Below are 17,723 nucleotides of genomic sequence, written 5' to 3'. Positions count from 1 at the left end.
TTACAATTGTATCATAGCTAGCTGGCAGACTACCAAAAGAGGTAACAATCTGATCTTCTTCTGCTATTTCTGCCCCAACCGCAACAATCTGATCTGTTAATTCCTTCATTTGTTTCAAATGTTCCTGGACCGTCATGCTTTCTTTCATCTCACTTCGAAAATACTTCTTTTTCAGGAACAGTTTATTGGCTAGTGTGTTCCTATCAAAGTGAGCACGCAGTACATTCCATGCTTCCTTAGAAGTTGTGCATGAGGTGACAAGATAGAGTTGTGCACCTTGAATATTCAGAACAATTGTTGAACATGTTCTTTCCCTTTTCCTGTTGAAATCTGCCCTTGTTTGATCATTGGTTGTCTCTGCCAATACCTCTGTTTCAGTCACATGGCCCCATTGGCCTTTTCCTCTCAATAAATGTTCCATTTGAAATTTCCATGTGGCCCAATTATTTTCTCCCAACTTATCAATTGATATTTTATCTTCCCTTGTCAGACTATTTCAACCACAACTGTAATATTCCTTTCTTTGATTTAGATCTATTTCTCCCTTTATATGAGTTGAGAAAATAGAGTGTCAATCAATATTTTACTTTCAGTTTATCTTGGTATTTCACAATGGCTTCCATAAAAACGAAACGAATCACCCAGCACTTGTGATAAATTATCTATGTAAATCCTGTGCCATCCAACAAAAATTGTCATCCAAAACTGTTCTACAGTAATCCTCAGTATCTCCTGGATTACTTGTACTAACAATTTCATCTGTTTAAGCACTATTAGAGCATTCCTGGGCCCATAACCTGTTGATATGTGTTTATTCATTGAGTAAAATGTACAAAAAAATCCTAACTACAGGTGGCAGCACTTATCTCAATATTCTTAACAAATAGAAACAACATTTTATCTTGTGACAATTTCAAAATTCTAATAGTGGGATCATTAAATTACAACTTTCTGGTTGAATAAAGGATACATGTATTGCAAATGAACAATTCAACCAACTTTGCGAATGTTATTTATTTCATCTTTCTGTATACGTTCTCTACAAATTAAAATCTTTTACTTTTTGTTGTTAGACGATAGATAGTTGGAAATTAGGTTCATATTAAGTATAACAAAATTTTTAAAAATTCAAACGAATGGAATACAAATTTTCATAGCCTGGCATAGCCAGGTGGTTAAGGCGCTCGATCCGAAATGAGTCATATACTTGGCGAGGGGTAAATGCAAACTTATAGAAGTTGACCAGCAAACTGAAGTAAGAGTTCTCCTGAAAAAGAAGTGAGGTTGTAGCTGAAGATGTTTATGAAGCAAGAAGGATTTGAGCCAATTATCAAATATAGAAGTAGAACAAATACATCCTCTGTGCAAATACTCTCAGAAACTGAAAGAAAATTTCAGAGACCACGGTAAACCAGAAGGGAAGACCTCAAAACTGTAAAATTTAACTGTCTTGAATGAACTCGAAAAGCAAGAAGCAGATAGACAAATTGGAATAAAGAAAAAAGTGTCCAAAACCTAAACTTGGTGAACATTGTCCAGGAGAGAACATCCACTTCATGAGAAATAATTTCTAATTCTATGAACTGAGTGAAAGAATCTGTTTCAAAAATAATTGGACAATTACCAGTCATCAATCTCCTATCTCTTTGGGAATGACGAAAAAGAGCATAAACAAAAACCCCAGAGAGGGGTTGAGGACCTGTTCGATTCCATTTATAACCAGCAGATAAGACATTGCCTTTTTCAGGTGCCATAGATACAAAGAATCTGATGACGTAGAAGGACAAGCAGAGGAAGAAAGATATGACTGAATACAAACAGACATGGAAAGTCCATGAGAAAACAGTTACGTGACACAAATGTTTCCTTTTGCAAAGACAGTCCATAGATGTCCAGAATGATATGGCTGAACTACCAGAGAGGCCCAGCATGGCCAGGTGGTTAAAGTACTCAACTTGTTATTCAAGGGTTGTGGGTTTGAATCCCGGGGCATTATAATGTTATGATCAATCCCACTATTCGTTGGTAAAAGAGTAGCCCAAGAGTTCATGGTGGGTGGTGATGACTAGCTGCCTTCCCTCTAGTCTTACACTGCTAAATTAGGAACAACTAGCGTAGATGGCTTTCGTGTAGCTTTGCATGAAATTTAAAACAAACAAACGAACTACTTTTATAGAGCCAAGGAATGGCTCTACAAAAAAGTCACCTTTTAAACCTGTTATGGCCAGCCCTTAATGGAGAGAGGATGCCAAAAAAGTATTGACAGGACAACCAGCAAGAAAAAGGTGATTCTGCAAGGCTTGGTTTCTTTTTCATATTTTTTTTAAAAAGCATTATCTCAATCAGATGTCATTTTTGTAAGAATTTATTGGATCAAAGTTGTAGTTCTATGGTGTTAACAAGACAACCATTACATATTTTCATGTAAGGTGTATCATAAAGTGCTGCATTACAAAGTATGTTTTGACAGACTGTAGTTTCAAATACTATGTGAATCTGAATCAATACCAACCAAGACGTTTACATCGTTTCCCTCCAAAGTAACAAGAAACCCAAAGTAAAAACAAAACAATGATCAATCATTTACAGCAAAAGAAATTGAAAATGTAATATACTGCATTTGCAAAAATAAAGATGTATAAGTAAGAAATAATAATTACAAGTAAAAATACTAAAACTATGAAACCTTCTAATAAGTGTATTATCCTAAAACCATTAAAGGTAATGCACAAACCTAAGCAAGCAAATATTTTAATAAAAGTCAGTAAAGGTAAGAATTTTAGAAAGGACAATTTTGTACTTGTACTTAATAATACAAAAAAATGTTACAACTGAGTTAAAATTAAGATGAAATACAAAAGTAAAACAATTCACAAAATAACCTGTTCTACTGGGGGTGAGCAATGTTCGAAACAGATAACAGTCAATGATGAACAGTTATAACTGTATAGTTTCTTGTTAATAACTTAATAATATATATTTTCACTAATGTATGAGAAACCATGTATTGATTATTTTGCTTTAAACTTTACTAGTCTATAAGTAGTCTACTACTAGTCGATGACTCAGTATCATTTTAAATATAATATTTGACATATAAATTATAATACAAAGTCGTATAGTATTAATAGCGGGTAACAAAGCTCGTATATAACAATTAGGTTATCGACATGTTTGAACAACAAAGGAAAGACAGATTGCAAGACTACAATCACACAGTAACAATATGAAATGTAAAATAACTATTAATATTCGTTGGTAATAAAGTAGCCCAAGAGTTGTCGGTGGGTGGTGATGACTAGCTGCTTTTCCCTAGTTTTACACTATAAAAGTAGGGACGGTTAGAGCAGATAGCCATCTTATAGCTTTGCGTACAATTCAAAACAAACCAAACCGAAACCCAAATTTTCAATACAAAAAAACAGTTAGTAAGCCAATGCCTGGCCAGGACTACGTATAAATATTAATAATCAATACAACATGAATCTAATTGTATTTTGCGAAAGTCCTGCCTGTTTTTAAAGTATGTATAAGATTCTTGAGCGTAAGAATCAACAATATATATATATATATATAGAGAGAGAGAGACACACACACACACATAAATATCCGTACTGTTGAGCTAACTAAACCTTCTAAAATTTTGCCTTAAAGTTTATAAATCGCAACACGCGGGAGAACAGTTTAATAATGTTGCTGGTCAGCTATTGTCAATATACTATAAATCTCGAAAGCTATATGATGAAACTTTGGAGAATGGACGGCAAACACAAATGTAGAGAACGATTATGAATTTATTTACAACAAAGATTTGCTGTACAATGAAACGTGACAATATTGAACACGGTATATGAAAAAAAATGTTACACATATAAATAAGGCGAGGAAAAAAACGTATTAATTACATATATATATATATGAAAAATGACATATATACGAAGCAAAAAATAATTAAATATAAGCAAAGCAAAATATTTAATGATTAAATATATACAAGAAAAAATTTAATAACTAAATATATACAAAGAAAAAATTAATAATTGATTAAATACAAAGCCAAAATAATAATAATTAAATATGTATATAAAGCAAAAAGGTAAATATATACAAAAAATAAGAAAAATGATTAAACAAAAGGACATATATACACAAGAAGCGAGAGTGGAGGTAGAGCTGCTCAGAACCCAAGCTCAACCCCACATCCCACCAAAGCACAGAGAGGCGAGACGTCCGGCCGCCACAGATGGATAAAGCCCCTGGAATTCAGTCGCCGAAAGTCCGTCTCGAGGCGGAGTAACAGCCTATTCCTGGTCTTAGCCAGTATCTTAAAGTACGACACCGGTGCCTCTTCAAAAACGAGTTTATTTCGAACAAGCCAGATGACGTACTTAAAGACTGTTAACACGTACTGGAACGAAAAGGCCAAGTGGCTAGAAACAGGGACTGGCACGTGGTATAAGATTGTCTCAGTCGAGAGTGGTGGGACCAGGAAAAGGCGGCCACCCTTTCCCAGATCTTTACCGACGTCGGACATAGGACCAGCCCATGCATGACAGACTTCACCTGAGAGTGACACACAGAACACAACTCAGTTACACAATAAATCCACTAGTATGCACGCTCCCTCACCGGAAGGATGTTATGCACGAACGCCAGTTGAAATTTTGTAGATATTTATCAATATGACGCAGCGCGACACGGCTCCAAATAATGTCCCGCGGCAGAGCAGGGAGGTGTTGCTTTATTCTGTGGGTACATTTAGGAATCAACAGGCGGTAGAGGGGGCGGGAGTCCGTCGGAACGTCGGCTGACACGGCACGACATCTCTGTAACGCAGCAGCAGCGTCTATATACCAGAAAGGAGGGTCAAAACACATTGGTGTCTGCAGGCTCAATGGTACACCACAGAGCCTGCGCTTCGTGGCCAACCAAGAATCTAATGAAGTGGCAACTTGAACGATACTCCAAGGACAGACAACAAAAGGTAGTAGACAGTAAGAGAGAGAAAGACACTGGGTTCGAACACATGGTACGCCCAGACCTCCCCTGCGAGGTAGCAGGGTCAAAGAAAGCTGAGATACAACTTTAGGCTTGCAACCCCACAAGAAGGTGAAGACATGGTGCTCGATAGCCCGTGTAATGCAGTTATTCAGATGAAGGACAGCACCAAGGTACCAGACCAAGGGGAGTATCCTTCTCTCCACCAACCCTGCCCTGCCAAACAAGTCAGCATGGCAGTAGTGGTAATTGTGCACTGCTGAACCGACACGCTGCACCACCTCCCCAGGCAACCTCGGGGCACGCGAGAAAATGAATCCCAAAGCAAGTGACTGGGGAAGAGGTTCAGTCCAGTCCAAATGGAGAGTCGGTAGACGAGATCAATTTGCCCAACCCCCGAGTCCCAGACTTAGCATAGTTGAGCTGAGCAGCACTAGCCTGAGAGTAATGGTGAACAATGGCTAGTATCGAACCTAACGATGTTGAGTTCTCAAGGAACAGGTTAACGTCGTCTGCATGAGAAACATATTAGACATTTGTATACCCCGGCAACTGGAGGCTACGTATCGAGACCGAGTGATACAGATAAGAGAGCAAGCACTCCATCACCAATGCATAGAACGAAGGGGACAACAGGCAACCATGACGGACTCCCAGCAAGGTGGGAAAGAAAGACATCAGGTATCCATTAGTCAAGAGCCTGATGAAAGTGGTTGTGTACAAGGATTGCACTTACTGAACAAAAACAGGAGGAAGGCCACACCTCTCCAGAACGAACCATAAACATTTGTGGTGAACTCGATCAAAATCTTTGCTCTGGTCAAAGGACACAAATATTGCAGGGATATCCCTGTCTCTCATGTAATGGAACAGGTCCCTGAGAAGCACCAAATTTTGTTGTATGCTTCTGCCCCTCGTCTGAGTACAGTAAACCAAAGAAGGCATAACCATACACAAATGGGCACACAGGACTTTAGAAATAATCTTTCCATCCACGTTCAAGAGAAATGTGAGACGCCACGAGGAAAGATATTCAGACTGTCTAGGATCCTTATCAATAAGAGTAATGAGCCCATCCAGCGTTCCCGGCGGCATAGACCCCGTGGCCAGACCAACATTCACCCAGGCTAATGGGTTTCACTAGCTGTTCGTGAAAGGAAGAGTCGAGGGAGGGCAAAAACTGAGTAATGTCGTCCCACAACCCATCGTCCACGGGTAAGGCCGAATAGAAACGGCGGTAATAGCCGAGGCACGTGTCTAGAATGTCAGAGATGTCAGATGGCAATTGACCATTCTCCAACACTAGACTGGAAATGTGTTTGGTCTTAACCATTTCCCGTGCCTTACACATTAGAACTCTCGTAACATTTCTAGGATCAACAGATTTCATCACACTTAAGATGCTCGCCGAATGGAATAGTTTGGAATAATTCAAATCTATTTCCTTGTGAAGGTTCTCAATGTTCGAGAAGACCAAGTAATCCATTAGCCTGCCACAGAGCAAGGCAGTTAAGATGCCTGCTTGCCAAGCAAGGCTTGGCAGCGGGCTCGCGAATGCCACATGCCAGCTCAACAAGGAGACACAGGTTTCCTTGAGAGCCACCCACCAGGACACGACGACAGACTCGACAAAAAAGCCACCAAACAAAGGCAATCAATTCATCCCGAATCTAATCCTCGGCAAGGCGGGAGACGTTGAGCCTCCACACACCAGGGCCCTGAAAAACGGAGACAAAATCCCGGAATGTGGTGAGAAGGACCCAATGGTCGAACACGCAAAACGAGACATTCCCAACCCAGTGAACTGCAGCCCTGCTAAGGCTCTGCTGAAGGCAAGTTGTTACATATAACCTGTCAAGGCAACAAGAAATACCCTGACCAGTTCATGTGGCCACAAAAGCAAATCCATGCAGTACACGCCAGGCATTGGAAGATTCGAAATCTGACAGCACCACGTGCAGAGACTCCATACACTGATCACTAGAAAGAGGATTGCTTCCAATCTTGTTGAGGTGAGGATCCAGAGTGCATTTGAAATGACCATCGAGGACGATATCAGTCTGTGTTATAAAGAACCTGTCTAAGCCCCAGAAGAAAGCCAACTCCTTAGGCCAAACAGGTGCACAGACAATAACAAGCCGAATCCTACGACCTCCAGTTACAATATCAACTCTCACAACCCGCCCCTCGGCATCACTATGTGACGTGAGGATCATGCCAGTGAAATGCAGGTGAAAAAAGATCCCCACACCACGCACACACATGACAGCATGAAGAGAATGAAAAGTGGTTTTTCTGAGAGGCAAAATGGATTTCTTGCAGGAATATAGCTTCAACCGCAAAGCAGTTGAAGAGAAAAAATGTGTAGAATTGCTTATAAATGCTATGCATCTCCTGGATGTTCAACGTGATGCAGAAAAACCCATCTACCAATTCTGAGGGGAGAATCAGTGACACTGCTACTTCAACTGTACAGACTGGGATGTGGTGTGTGCAGCCTCATGAGGCCACATGACCCACCCTCGCTTTGCAGCTGCGGCCGCCATAATCCGACTACACTCCATCAGCTCTGAAAGACCTGGAAGGCTGTGAAAGTCGACTTGACAGTCGAACAAGCCAGGTGACAGTGGCTCGTCCAACGTCGGGTGTGTGTGTGTGTGCAACGGCTGTGAAGGAGGAGCTCAAAAGACTCACAACACCCGAAGCCTGGGCAAGGAGTCCCTCAGAACCCTCAGCCACATCTCCTCAAGCAGGGAAAGCCTGAGCCACCTTGGAAGCACAATCTCCTCGGCTGACCCACCCTGAACAGAGGATGCTGGACCCTTCTCAGAGGATCCCATTCTAACACTTACTGGTGTGGCAAGTGTGGGTGTCAAAGCAGTCCCAACCCCGTCACCACCAGACTGAGGCCTGAGCTTCCACAGAGACAGGGACATCTCAAAGTCTCCCAGGCTGGCCAGAGCCCTCTCAGAGCCCAAACGAAACTGGACCAGAAGGGTGGGCCTGAACCTCCTCAGAGGCCTCTCCCAACCAGACGGCGTCCAGAGTGTCCTCCATCTCTGCAGGACCCAAAGCCCCCTCAACTGAGGCTGAAGAGGCCTGGCCCTCCACAGGGGACTGGGATCCTCCTTCCCGACTTTCGGGTCTGCAGGGGCAGGTCTGCAGCTTTAGGGTGGGTCAGTGGAAACCCCACCTGTTTCTTCTTCTTAACGTGCGGCTGCCCTGCAGCCACCATAGCATATGTTGCCACACGCCTCGGGCAAGACGAGGACATGGGGCCACCATTACAAATTTCACACTTGATGTCACAGTCACTATCTGTGTGTCCATATGCCAGACACTTGCCATATTGCGGGATTTGGCAGAAACTGAGCAGGTGGCCCTAGAGGCCACAGTGGTGACACAACAGCTGCATGCCCGGGTAATTATACATAACCCGGAAGCCGTGAACAAAAATAAAGTTTGGACTGGCTTTTTCATGTCTATGCACACACGCCGATTCCATGTGCACATTCCCCGGCCACTCTGACAGGTCTCGTATTCCATTTTGCGAAATTTCCGGTACACTGCCAATTCGTCCTTGACGGCATCGTAGGACACTGTCCTGGTGGATTGTGGAGAGCATGTTTTGACTGATTGGATTATCACTATTTCTGATTGGGAGAAAGTTTTTCTGTAGATTCAACCAATAGCAGCCATAGGTTACTCACCTCTAATCAAGAATCTCTGATTCTTTGATTTTTCTTGTCTTCCAGAATTTGTCTATGTGAATGATTCTAGTTTTCTCCCATTTTACTCTGTGTTCGTGGCATGCTCTGCAATGGCTGAATTTTGTGTTTTCATGGGTCTTGTACTATCTTCATGTTCTTTTATTCTTGTCGCGAGTTTTCTTCCCATTTCTCCAATGTATGTATCATTGCATGAACACGGAATTTTACAGATGACGTTTTTGAGATTCTCTTTGGTAAGTCGCTGTTTTATTTTTACCAGAATGGACCTTAAGGTATTGTAGGATTTCTACCGGACTTCTGTGTTGAATTTTTTTGGTATGTGTTTGAGTTTTTCAATGAAATGTTGTAAGTATGGTAGGTATATGGTGGTAACTTTCTGATCTTTTCTTTCTGTCGTGGTCTTCTTCAAGGAATTCTTGATGAAGGAGGAATTGTAACCATTGTGTTTAAAATTTTGGTTACACCTACACACACACTGAGCGCCTGTTCTGTGAAAGTGGGTCTTCTCGGGGCACTCCTGTTTCCCCCACATCCAAATATTAGGCATTGGATCTTTAGATCCCAGCCAAAGCAATGTTCTTGCCCGGCCCTGAATTGTGCTGTTTGAGTCGATATCTCTTCGGTTTTTCAGACTGCGGGCTCCAGCCTGGCTTACTTCCCTTGTGCAGCTTTTGTCTCGCTCCCTTTCTCATACTTCTCTCTCTCTAAACTAAACCTTTGCCAAGTTCAAAGCGAAAGCACACACACTGACTTGAAGATGAAAGGTGGAAGACTTTCGAAACGTCGTCCTCTACACTTGTGCCTCCACAACAGGCAGTTTTGTCCATTCTACAAAGTTTCATCATGAATACTCTGCCCGAACAATCTATCAAAGAATACTCGTAATTGTGATAAACGCTTATCAATGTAGAAAAACTAAAAATATTTGACCAGGAACGGTTATAGATTTCAAACATTATGAGCCATTTAATTTCAGTGAATGAACTTGGGACGTTGGTTTTTCTAAGAGGATATTAGATACTGTCGTTGGTGAAAAAGTTGTGTGCTTCGAGTTAGCTAGACATCAAGAAAAGTGTAATGGTATGTCAATATAGAACTAATTCGCTCTCCGTGAATCGTCAACAAAAGATTCAATTCCGGATCAGATAGAAGATTTAGTATTGTTTGTAAAATAATAACCGTTATTACAAATTGTATTGTTGTTTATATATTGAGATACATTTGTGTTGAAAGAAAATTCCATATATCAATCTTGTTGGCAAATATCACTCAATTAACTTCTAAGTTAAAAAGACAGGCTATTTGAAATCGTAATATGTAACGTACGTAATATAATAAATCGGAGACTTGTCCGAGATCAATTATAATACGTAATGATTTTAATAAATATCAAAGGAAATCAATGATCTAATTCAACAGAGAATAACATTATGTGTGAAATAAATTAAACCACTTCTAAATATCGAACAACAATTAGCAGTAGTTCATTCTAACTATATCTCGTAAACTAAGTCTTTTTAAAAATGAAGGAATGCGTTTAGTTTTGGTAAGACTATGAGATTAAATCCAACCTGACTATCTATAACCGTTAATTTACATAATCTTTCACGAATTAATATCTGTACTTCATCGCTAAGGGAATCTCGTGTTTGTGTCATAATACATGCATTTTCAAAATAAAAGTGTTCTAAATTAATAGAGATATGAGGAATAATAAAAAAAATATAATTATGGTAAACAAGACAATAACAAAATAAAAGTATTATTAGCCACTTTACAAGATAAAATACAAAATGTCCGTAGGTTAAACATGTTTTGTTTTACCGTAGTATTTCTATTTTTTATTGTCTTTAAGACCATTGCTATTTTTATTAGAATAAAATATATTATTTTATGTTAAATAACGTAAGTTTGTGAATTTGTAAAATGCTGCTCAAAATGCTATTGTAAAACTAATAGAGAAAAAAAGGATTACAAACATTATCGGAATATATCAAAGTATTACCATTATTCTCTTTCTGTTTATGAAATAAAATACCGAAACTATTTCAATGGATAATTGTTTACACTACGAGATGTCGCGCTTTCTGGTGCTTGTTTACCATTACGGAAGTAGATGTTTTTGAATTATGTTAAAACGAAGTGTAAACTTGGTGGTATGATTTTAACTTCAGGTTTAAATTAAAATTTACGATAGACGTGACCTGGTGAATAATTAACAACAAAGAATTAAGATTTCTTGTTGAACCAGGTGGTTATTTGTTAATTGTTGAATTTGTTCGCTCCTCCACGTAAAAAATTTTCTCAACCCAAACGAGCCATTTTTACACATATATTTTACTCTACAAGTGGGCTTTTTTCTTTTATTTTGCGTCTCGCTTTCTGAGTTTCTCATTCATAATTTTACTGTTAATATTAATAGTGTTATTTCACATTTCTTAGTGTTACTGTGTGAATGTAGTCTTGCAATTTGTCTTTCCTTTGTTGTTTAAACATGTCGATAACCTAATTGTTATGTGCGAGCTATGTTACCCGCTATTGATACTATAGGCCTTTGTATTATAATTTATATGTCAAATGCTGTATTTTATATGATACTAATTCATCGACTAGTAGTAGGCTACTTAAAGACTAGTAAAGTTTAAAGCAAAATAGTCAATACATGGTTTGTCGTACATCAGTGGAAATATATATTATTAAGTTATTAACAAAAAACTATACAGTTATAACTGTTCATCGTTGACTTTTATCTATTTCAACTATTGCTCATCCCCAGTAGAACAGGTTATTTTGTGAATTGTTTTACTTTTGTATTTCAACTCAATTTTAACTCAGGTTGTAACATTTTTTTGTATTATTAAGTACAAGTACAAAATTGTCCTTTCTAAAATTCTTACCTTTACTGATTTTTATTGAAATTTTTGCTTGCTTAGGTTTGTGCATTACTTTAAATGGTTTTGGGATAAAACACTTATTAGAAGGTTTCATAGTTTTAGTATTTTTACTTGTGATTATTATTTCTTACTTATACATTTTTTTTTTGTAAATGCAGTATATTACATTTTCATTTTTTTTGCTGTAAATGATTGATCATTGTTTTGTTTTTACTTTGGGTTTGTTGTTACTTTGGAGGGAAACAATGTAAAAGTTTTGGTTGGTATTGATTCAGATCCATAGAGTATTTGAAACTACAGTCTGTCAAAACATGCTTTGTAATGCAGCACTTTATGATACACCTTACATGAAATTATGTAATGGTGTGTTGTCAACACCACAGAACTACAACTTTGATTCAATAAAATCTTACAAAAATGGCATTTGATTGAGATAATGCTTCTAAAGAAAAATATGAAAAAGAAACCAAGCCTTGCAGAATCACCTTTTTCCTGCTGCTTGTCCTGTCAATACTTTTTTGGCATCCTCTCTCATTAAGGGCTGTCCATAACAGATTTCAAAGGTGACTTTTTTGTAGAGCCATTCCTTGGCTCTATAAAAGTAGTTCGTTTGTTTGTTTTTTAATTTCATGCAAAGCTACTCGAGAGCCATCTACGCTAGTTGTCCCTAATTTAGCAATGTAAGACTAGTGGGAAGACAGCTTGTCATCACCACCCACCATGAATTCTTGGGCTACTCTCTTACCAACGAATAGTGGGATTGATCATAACATTATAATGCCCCAGGATTCAAACCCACAACCCTTGAATAACAAGTTGAGTACTTTAACCACCTGGCCATGCTGGGCCTCTCTGGTAGTTCAGCCATATCATTCTGCACATCTATGGACTGTCTTTGCAAAAGAAAACATTTGTGTAACTGTTTTCTCATGGACTTTCCATGTCTATTTGTATTCAGTCATCTCTTTCTACCTCTGATTGTTTTTCTATGTCATCAGATTCTTTGTATCTATAGTACCTGAAGAAGGCAATGCCTAATCTGCAGGTTATAAATGGAATTGAACAGGTCCTCAACTCCTCTCTGGGGTTTTTGTTTATGCTCTTTTTCGTCGTTCCCAGAGAGATAGGAGATTGATGACTGGTAATTGTCCAACTATTTGTGAAACTGATTCTTTCACTCAGTTCATAGAATTAGAAATTATTTCTCATGAAGTGGATGTTCTCTCCTGGACAATGTTTACCAATTTTAGGTTTTGGACACTTTTTTCTTTATTCCAATTTGTCTATCTGCTTCTTGCTTTTCGAGTTCATTCAAGACAGTTAAATTTTACAATTTTGAGGTCTTTCTTTCTAATTTACTATGGTCTCTGAAATTTTCTTTCAGTTTCTGAGAGTATTTGCACATAGGATGCATTTGTTCTACTTCTAAATTTAATTACTGGCTCAACTTCTTGCTTCACAAACATCTTCAGCTATAACCTCACTTCTTTTTCAGGAGTACTCTTACTTCAGTTTGCTGGTTAACTTCTACATGTTTGCATTGATCCCTTGCCATGTATTTGATTCATTTGAGAGCCTTTTTCAATTCATTTGCAGCACAGGTTCAACATTTTCCATTGTGTCTTCAATAAACTGAACTTCAGATTCCCAGAGGTCACATACTTCCTTTTTCTTCTTACATGATAGGTTCTGTCTCATTTGGGGGAATTTGACTTTTCACAATTTTTATGTTCTTGGATTTATTCATATGAATCTCCTCCAGTCGACCCTGGCCAGTCAGTGAAATATTTCCATAGGTTCACTGTATTCTCTTGTATTTCTTCAACTCTTGCTATCAAGATGATTTTATCAGGCTTGCATGTTATTGGGAATATTTTTGAAATTTGTTGCTTAATACGCTAACAATTATTTTTTGACTCATCTGTTTGGTTGTCTTGTTATGATTCATTTGGATAATTCCATGACAATTTCTTATATCAATCTACATATCTACAAAAAAAGACATTCAGGACCTCAGCTTTCTGGCTTTAGATTTCCTGTCTCTGGGTCCATAACCACCACCACATTCAGTTGTAGGTCTGTTGTATGTTGGGAGCTTTTGCACTTGATGGAGATTTTCAATCTTTTTTAGACCTGTATCTTTTCACAGAACAGCTTTTTCAATCCCTGGACTTTTTAGTAGATTTGTTACCACTTTGGAAATCTTCTCATGCATACCTTAGCCACTTCTTTGAACATCAGTCTTCCACTTGTATGGTCACCTATTCTCAACTCTTCAGCTCTGACAATTCTGTGATTTGGAATTCACGTCTCCTTCCTTCTTCAAGGGCACTCTTATTTATGACATCCATTGCCAGATTCCTTTTCTTTGGTCTTCTCAGTCAGTCTTGATTTCGACTCTTGCACCTCTTAATGCCTCAGTTACTTCTTCCAGCTTGGAAGTCCTTTCTATTTAGCCTGGAACATTCATTTTTTTACCATAGTCTATCATGCCTTGATTTTTTTTCATGGATTTTGTCCAATCCCTTGTAAGATGGGCAGACTTTTCTCAGGAAGTAGTCCATTTTTTATTTGCTTTTGTACTTTATGAATGCAGTGTTGATCCATTGATCATTCCCTTATTTGGTTTATCCAGCTTATTTTCATTTCATTTTCTTTTTACCTGGCTTTTCAAGAGTGGTTTATACATTTTTAGTTATGGATTACAAAGTAATGTGTGTGTTTTGGCCTTTCATTTCTTCCCTAGCTATTTGCTTTTTCATTCTCTTTGAAGTCCTTTCTATTTAGCCTGGAACATTCATTTTTTACCATAGTCTATCATGCCTTGATTTTTTTCATGGATTTTGTCCAATCCCTTGTAAGATGGGCAGACTTTTCTCAGGAAGTAGTCCATTTTTTATTTGCTTTTGTACTTTATGAATGCAGTGTTGATCCATTGATCATTCCCTTATTTGGTATATCCAGCTTATTTTCATTTCATTTTCTTTTTACCTGGCTTTTCAAGAGTGGTTTATACATTTTTAGTTATGGATTACAAAGTAATGTGTGTGTTTTGGCCTTTCATTTCTTCCCTAGCTATTTGCTTTTTCATTCTCTTGGAAGTCCTTTCTATTTAGCCTGGAACATTCATTTTTTTACCATAGTCTATCATGCCTTGATTTTTTTTCATGGATTTTGTCCAATCCCTTGTAAGATGGGCAGACTTTTCTCAGGAAGTAGTCCATTTTTTATTTGCTTTTGTACTTTATGAATGCAGTGTTGATCCATTGATCATTCCCTTATTTGGTTTATCCAGCTTATTTTCATTTCATTTTCTTTTTACCTGGCTTTTCAAGAGTGGTTTATACATTTTTAGTTATGGATTACAAAGTAATGTGTGTGTTTTGGCCTTTCATTTCTTCCCTAGCTATTTGCTTTTTCATTCTCGAATTCTTTTAGATCTTTTCCAGACCTATTGTCATGCTTGTCAAGTTCATCTTCTGAACTGGAATCTCTGTTTAGTTCTTTGGGCTCTTGTTCGAACTTTTGAACAACTATTCCCTGTACTATCTTTCTTTAAAGACAACTTTCTTTTTGCTTGCAGAAGATGTCTCTTCTTCATTATTGCCTTAGATGTTTTCCGCACGCTTTATCATAGGGATATGTTAATTTTATTCCCAGATGGCTGTTTTCTCACCAATACTTGTACTGTTCAGAAAGGTAATCAGATGTTTTCTCATGCACCTTCTCTGCTGTATCTTTTCATTACACTCTGTAACTCAAATTTTGTTCCTGGATAAATGTGTTATTTCTTAATTGTTTATGTTGTAAAAGTACAGAAAATGGCCATTATTTCCTTCAAACTTTGCTTTTGTGACCCAGATAATGAAATTTAGAAATGAACCTATTTTCTATGTAAAAATAGGCAAATTTACTTGAGGTCTGAATAAAGCAACATATGAATCAAGATTTACATGTATTTATACTAAAGTTATACATAAATAAACAAAAATGTTTGGAAGAGAGTAGTTTTTCGAGATATGTGATTTTATCAGCCCCCAAATATATTCTCCCCTCATGTTATTGTTATATACTCTCTGGTCAGAAAAGCAAAGTTTGAAGAGAAAAATAGATCTTTTTCATTTCTTTAGACATAAGCAATTGGAAAATAACATTTTCTGTCTGGGAACAAGAAAAAGTGAAAATTTTGTTACATAGTTTTATCATTCTAATCCTAAGTGTCTCCTTTGCCCTGTTTAGTCAGTAAAGTGCTGTATATATTGTATAGCTACAATTCTGACAATTGTCTTTTCTTTCTGTTTGCTTTCTTTTTCCTTCTGACTTATCTCCATGGATTGAAAATAAACACAAAGGTTGTGTATTCTTTTATAGAAGAAAATAAATTTCAACATTTTTAATCTCACCTCTCATGAAGTTCATCACCTTACAACTTATCTTTCCTTTTGCCATTGACATCCCTTGGATGAGACCTTGTAAGCAATAATGTGGATGGCCACAGACAGGTTTGTGTCTATAACTTACATTACATTTCAGTTTAATATTCCTCTGCACATATCATAATTCTCCAATCTTCCCAGAGACTGTTATTTTCTTCTTCTTTACAGCTCCATCATCTTTGTATCTCTTTGTCGTTATGCTGAAGAAGATATAACCCACCATGAGGCCAATCATGTTTCACAGATGATATTTCTCTCACCTGAAATCTGCATTGACTGGAAAATAACAAAGTATTAAGTCAATCTGCATCTGTTCATTGCTTGCTATTGAGAAAGGGTTTTCTGCAAGACTGTTGTTGGCCATATACTACAGGAAAAACAAAAAGCATTTGACATCACATCTGACTGGCACCTACTGTTCCTGTTTGCAGTAACCCATTCCCAGTCTATCAGTGTGAGACCTTATACTGATGATATAAAGTCCTTGTTTAGTCTGTACACTTCTGCTTCTGCTTGTTTCATCCACTTTGTCTTTTCATTTGTTTGAGAAATGGCAGAATCCTTTCTACCAAGACTCAAGCTGCTGAGAAGGTCAGTATCAAGAGTTCTCCCTTCACATTAATACTGTTTCACTGGTATGAGACTGAATGGGTGCATCCTTAGATGAAAAGTAGGGCTAGGATGCTTTATCATTCCTACTGAGTGGGTACATCCTTCAATGGAAAGTAGAGTCGGGCATTTTATCTGGAAGAGTAGTGTAAGTTATCTCTACAATAAGACTCAGAACATTTCTGGTGGTTCTACCAACTAAATAGGTATTGCATTTTCTTTGAGATACAGATCTTAGGTGATTCCTTCTTGAATTGCTTATTCTAGTAAGTATTTTATGTAAGTATATCTCCAATACAGTATTACTTTTGCCATACAACACACCTGTGCTAAGCTACCATTATGATACGAAGGCTTGGTTGAGCAGCCTTCCATTCTGTTCACATATGAAATATTGTAGCATCACTCAGAATTTCTTTTAGACATTACATCTTGCTCTGTGACCTTTATTGGTCAAAAAAGTGTTTCATGCATGAGAAGAAATTAGTATTATGTTCTATGGGTATTTTCTCTTTTTGATGATATAATTTCAAAAAGAATCTCATCCTTTTCATTTTTTCATCTACACTGGCTCCTCCATCACCTCATCAATGTGGGATTCTTTCTGTTTATTCTGTGGAGAGGAGAGTAGTAATTATAAAGTTAACATCTTCCTTTCCAAAAATCATATATCAAATAGAACTTCTTCACAGAACCTTTTGCCTTATTAAGAATAAGCCTTTGATAAAATGCTTGTTCTGATCATGTTTTCTGTGCACAGAGGATGTGTTGCTCTCCTTTAGTAAAGAGTGTAGTTTAACTGTAGTTTAGTAAAGGTGGGCCTTTCTTCTTCAGGGACAAACTGGGAATGCTTTTAAAGAAAAAAGGTCCAACTTTTGAAAGTGCTTGAGTTATAGGATTTTTATTGTTTTGTCTTCTTGATCCTACATGTATTTTTGACCTCATGTAAATATTAATACATCTAGGAGTGGAAATTTTATTTAAGGCTCATGACATGCAGAAGATAAAAACATTTCTGTGTTAGAGAATAGAATCTTAAGTGGCCATGGGATAAT

The 17,723-nt window shown here is 37.7% G+C and overlaps 1 protein-coding gene across 19 annotated transcripts in view; it reads left to right on the top strand.

Moving 5' to 3' along the window:
* Positions 1-10,814: 10,814 nt before the first annotated feature.
* LOC143234840 (uncharacterized) overlaps positions 10,815-17,723 on the top strand; it is a 94,676-nt gene continuing 87,767 nt past the window's right edge. For 17 of the 19 annotated variants that reach the window (XR_013018824.1, XR_013018822.1, XR_013018819.1 and 14 more), the window contains exon 1: positions 10,815-10,980. The gene's annotated coding sequence lies outside the window, so the exon portion shown is untranslated. Of the gene's footprint in view, positions 11,078-11,951; positions 12,187-17,723 lie in introns of those variants that run through there. The other 2 variants (XM_076472500.1, XM_076472501.1) reach the window with 2 other exon arrangements.

The sequence above is a fragment of the Tachypleus tridentatus genome, chromosome 12 (assembly GCF_004210375.1).
Source record: "Tachypleus tridentatus isolate NWPU-2018 chromosome 12, ASM421037v1, whole genome shotgun sequence".
NCBI lineage: Eukaryota > Metazoa > Arthropoda > Merostomata > Xiphosura > Limulidae > Tachypleus > Tachypleus tridentatus.
Note: the sequence above shows the minus strand (reverse complement) of the source record. Positions and strands in the feature narration are given on the sequence as shown.